Source organism: Leptonychotes weddellii, chromosome 1, assembly GCF_054177405.1.
Source record: "Leptonychotes weddellii isolate Sample4059 chromosome 1, ASM5417740v2, whole genome shotgun sequence".
NCBI classification, from domain to species: domain Eukaryota; kingdom Metazoa; phylum Chordata; class Mammalia; order Carnivora; family Phocidae; genus Leptonychotes; species Leptonychotes weddellii.
Genome location: NC_138369.1, coordinates 152,638,342 through 152,643,786, shown reverse-complemented (window position 1 = coordinate 152,643,786; position 5,445 = coordinate 152,638,342). Strand labels below are relative to the sequence as shown.

At 33.3% G+C, this 5,445-nt stretch overlaps 1 long non-coding RNA gene across 1 annotated transcript in view; it reads right to left on the bottom strand.

Moving 5' to 3' along the window:
* Positions 1–3,152: 3,152 nt before the first annotated feature.
* Positions 3,153–5,445, bottom strand: part of LOC145716159 (uncharacterized) — a 17,388-nt gene continuing 15,095 nt past the window's right edge. Inside the window, exon 3 of the long non-coding RNA XR_014138611.1 lies at positions 3,153–4,474. This is a non-coding gene — a long non-coding RNA (uncharacterized LOC145716159). The remainder of the gene's footprint in view (positions 4,475–5,445) is intronic.

The window sequence follows — 5,445 nt, the reverse complement described above, 5'->3', positions numbered from 1 at the left end:
TATTTTTAATTCCACATATGAGTGAAATCATATGACATTTGTCTTTTTCTGATGACTCATTTTGCTTAGCATTATATTGTTTAGCTCCATCCATGTCATTGCAAATGGCACAGTTTCATTCTTCTTTATGGCTGAATCATATTTCCTTGTATGTATACCACACCGTCTTTATCCATTTATCATATATGGACACTTGGGCTGCTTCCATAATTTGGCAATTAAATAATGCTGTTATAATCACAGGGATGCATGTATCCCTTTGAATCAGTGTTTTGTATTCTTTGGGTAAATACCCAAGTAGTGCCATTGCTGGATTGTAGGGTAGCTCTATTTTTAACTTTTTAAGGAACCTCCATACTGTTTTCCAGAGCAGCTGCACCAGTTTGCATTCCCACCAACAGTGCAAGAGGGTTCTTTTTTCTCCACATCCTCACCAATACTCGTTGGTTTTTGTGTTGTTGATTTTAGCCATTCTGACAGGTGTGAGGTGATATCTCATCATAGTTTTGATTTGCATTTCCCTGATGGTAAGTGATGATGAGCATCTTTTCATGTATCTGTTGGCCATCTGGATATCTTTGGAGAAATGGCTGTTCATGTTTTCTGCCCATTTTAACTAGATTTTTGTTTTAGAGGTGTTAAGAGTTTTATAAATTCTTTATATATTTTGGATCCTCACCCTTTATTGTATATATCATTTGCAAATGTCTTCTCCCATTCCTTACGACGCCTTTTAGATTTGTTGATTATTTCCTTTGCTGGGCAGAAGTTTATTTTTTTGTTTCCCTTGCCTCAGGAGACATATCTAGAAAAAACTTCCTATGGCTGATGTGAAAGAGGTTACTGCCTATGTTCTCTTATAGAATTTTTATGGTTTCAGGTCTCACATTTAGGTCTTTAATTCATTGAGTTTATTTTTGTGTATGGTGTAAGAAAGTGGTCCAGTTTCCTTCTTTTGCATGTTGCTCTCCAGTTTTCCCAACATCATTTGTTGAAGAGATTGTCTTTTTCCCACTGGATATTCTTTCTTGTTTGTTGAAGATCAATTGACCATATAGTTGTGGGTTCATTTCTGGGTTTTCTATTCTGTTCTATTGATCTATGTGTCTATTTTTGTGCCAATACCATACTATCTTGATCACTACAGCTTTGTAATATAACTTGGAAGCCCAGAATTGTGATGCCTCCAGCTTTGCTTTTCTTTTTCAAGATTGCTTTTGCTATTTGGGGTCTTTTGTGGTTCCATACAAATTTTAGGATTGTTTATTATAGTTCTGTGAAAAATGCTGGTGGTTTTTGATAGGGATTACATTAAATGTGCAGATTGCTTTGGGTAGTATAGACATTTTAATAATATTTGTTCTTCCAATCCATGAGCATGGAATGTCTTTCCATTTCCTTGTGTTGTCTTCAATTTCTTTCATCAGTGTTTTATAGTTTTCAGAGTACAGGTCTTTCATCTCTTTGGTTAGGTTTATTCCTAGTTATCTTATGGTTTTGGTGTAACTGTAAATGGGCTTGATTCCTTGATTTCTCTTTCTGCTGCTTCATTATTGGTGTATAGAAATGCAACAGATTTCTGTATATTGACTGTATCCTACAACTTTACTGAATTTGTTTATCAGTTCTAGTAGATTTTTGGTGGAATCTTTAAGGTTTTCTATGTAGAGTATCATGTCAATTGCAAATAGTTTTACTTCTTCCTTACCGATTTGGATGCCTTTTATTTCTTTTTGTTGTCTGATTGCTGTGGCTAGATTTTCCAGAAATATGTTGAATAAAAGTGGTAAGAGTGGACATCCTTGTTTAGTTTCTGCTGGTCATAATATTTTATTAATTTTTGTGGCAATATTTTAGCTCAGTTAGGTCCATTATGTACTTTTCAAATAAAATTTAAATATATTTAGATTTTTCTTACTATTTTTATCTAAAACACAGTTAAATTAACAATAATTATTTCTTAATATACTTCAACAAAGTGAAATTTACTGGGGAGGACTGCTTAATAATATTATCCTTCCAGAATGTATAGTCTCAATATATGGATCCTATATTTTATTTTGTGCCTAACCAACCTGTCTTCAAAGCAATACAGTTTTAATGAATTCTCTCATTTTAAAAGTGAGAAACAATTTATATTCTCTTCTCTGCTAAGTGGAAAAGTAGACTAAATGAACTTTCTTTTAATCCTAGAATGAAAGGCTGTCCAATGCAATATGTATGAAATTATGTAAAGATAGGTACATATATATTTTATTTAAAGTGATATACTGTTTTTATCCCCCATAGTTAAGAATGGTTGTTCTGAGTTGTATTTTTTACCCAATGGCAGCCAAAAGGCCTTAGATATAATCTGCTAATGTAGAGAGGAACAGAAGATGCTAATCTCTTTTATTCTGAAGATATATTTGATCAGATTTTGTTGACACTATGGGAAAGAAGGAAAAAAAGAGGAAATAGGAATTCCTTTTTAAAAGCCATTAAGCAAATTCTATGATGTGTAGTTATTTGCTAAATGAAGGGTAAAATTGCATGGTAAATACAAGATCTTTGTACAGTACTACTTGGCTTTATCAGATGTATTTCTGAAGATTATCAGCAAAGTGAATTTATGTGTATTAATTTAAATAAGTCACATTCATTTAAAATGTTCTTAATAAAATACTAAAGTTTCTATCTACACATTTTACAGTTTTAGCAACTTTTTTAAAATTGTACAATTATTATAGATTCACAAAATACGTATAGTGAGATCCCATACATCATTTACTCAGCCTTCCCAGTGTTAACTATGTGCATAACTATGGTACAAAATCAAAACCAGAAAATCGACATTAGTAAAATCCACTGGGCTTGTGTGTATATGTGTGTATGTGTGTGTGTGTGTAGCTCTATGCAAGTTATCACATACGTAGCTTCATGTAACTACCACAACAATCAAAATATATAACTGTATTATCACAATGCTCTCTCCTGCCCTTCATGGCCAGCTCTCCCATTCCCCAGCTCTGGCCACCACCTATCTATTCTTCATGTCTATAATTATGTCATTTCAAGACCGTTATATAAGTGAATCACACAGTATGCATCCCTTTGAAATTGTCCTTTTCACTCAGCACAGAGCCCTTAAAGTTCATCCAAGTTGTGTGTATCAATAATTTGTTCCTTTTTATTGCTGAGTAATGAAATCAACCTCACTGATACCTTATTCTTGGATTCTAGCCTCTAGAACTGTGAGAAAATAAACTTCTGTTGTTTAAACCACATAATCTGTGGCATTTGTTACAGCATAAGAATAGTTTAATCTTTATAAATTTGTCTCATATATATATGTGCTCATATACAATAATACTTTCTGCTATAAGACAATCATTTGTGTGTCCACATAATTTATGAATGCTTCTCAATGGGAGTTTTTAAAATCTCTGATGATTTTTCTGTATCATGTACTGCAGTAAATTGTGTTATGAGGGAGTTAAAGAGAATATATACTTATAAAAATCACAGGGGTATTCGTGCCTAACTATGTTGCAGTAAAAATCTATACTGTTATGAAGGGAACATTTAACTGAAAGCAACTGGATTTTTTAAAAAGACTGTTCAACAACTTTTTACAAATGGTGCCTAACAACAACATTTGGATACATTTCTGGATATATTTGCTGTTTCTTTTCAGAGTGGATCACAGTTAAGCATGTTGGCTGCAATGTTTTTACAACATAGATATGAATTATAATTAACATGAATTCTTACTATTTGCTTTATTTGATATGGAAAAGAAATGGCAGCATAAGTGGAGGAACTAAATTTCAATTCACTTAGCAACATTTTTTTTATATCTGACGTTTGTTGGTAAGTGATATGGACTTGCTCATTAAGATGTACTTGTATAGGATTATATCAAAAGCAATGCATAAACATTGGAGAGAAGCATTATATCTAATTAACCTTACTAATAAGAAGTAATATAAAAAATATCTTTCTGGACCTTACAAAATAGTAAGAAAAACAACCAGAAGATCACCTCTTTAGTGTATAGAGTATACACCTGCACCTCAGTGAATATAGGTCCACCAGGGATATTATGCATCTGAAGCGAGTTACGAGTTTGTTTAGAGAAAACAGCAGTGGAACTTACCATCTTGATCCGTGGTCACTGTAATAGCTGTGAATGGCTTGGGAGAAAAACTCAACTCAGAAACTCCATTCATGGCTTCTATTTCAAAGGTGTAATTCACGTGAGACACAAAGTCAAGTACTATCACAGAATTGTTGATCAGGCCAGAATGTCTTGGGATGAAGCGGAGTCCTCCACCACAGTCTTCACACTGGCTGGTGTCTAAGCCACATTTCTTACAGATTACACTGTATGTGAGATCTTTTCTCCCTCCTGTGTCACTTGGTGGGCTCCATTCCAAAATAAGGGCCGTTTCATTGATGTTAAAAGCCACATTCCTAGGAGCTGAAGGTGGCCCTAGAGAAAAGCAATTAAAAAACAAATGTACATGTGTAGGACAATAAATTAGAAGGGGGTTAACTTGAAAACTTCAACAATAAACATTTGTTTTGTTTATTAGTTTGAACTCTTCTGATAGGAACCATAAGGAAATATGGTTAAAAACATCTGATTAAGCCTAGTAAGAAAAGAGTCTTGCGGGGGGGAAGATGGTCTATATCTTTACTTTTTGGTATATTAATATGAATATTTAATATCAAAAGTCAAAAATCTCCAAAAGATACAGTAATTATACTTTGAAAATTTGCTTACTGGAATATATCATAAGCAAACATTGTTTTAAATTATGTGATGGTTTTGGGCGCCTGGGTGACTCAGTTGGTTAAGCGACTGCCTTCGGCTCAGGTCATGATCCTGGAGTCCCTGGATCGAGTCCCGCATCGAGCTCCCTGCTCAGCAGGGAGTCTGCTTTGCCCTCTGACCCTATCCCCTCTCGTGTGTTCTCTCTCTCTCATTCTCTCTCTCTCAAATAAATAAAATCTTTAAAAAAAATTATGTGATGGTTTTAATTACATTTTAATAATTATATCACCATTTTCAAAATTTGAAAAAAATACTAACATACATATACAAAAACACAATATGTTTCTTAATATTTTTCCATATGGATCACACTGCATAGAGTACTTAATATCCTTTAACTACTCCAGTCTTTTCTTAAAATTGTGTCAATAATCTTTTATACTTATGTGAGTACTTCAAACCCCAGGTTTGTATCATTCCTTGCATAAACATTAACTGAAGGTCTACTAGGTGTCAGCACCACACTATGTGTGAAATAATACAGAATCCTTTCTGTAAGAGACTATGCTTTTGATAGATTGATTGCATAAATAAAATAAAATAACATTCCTGTCATATTTTAGAATAACTAGTTTTAATAACTCTAAAACAATTCTTTAAATTTCTGCTATCAAGAAAATTTGCTT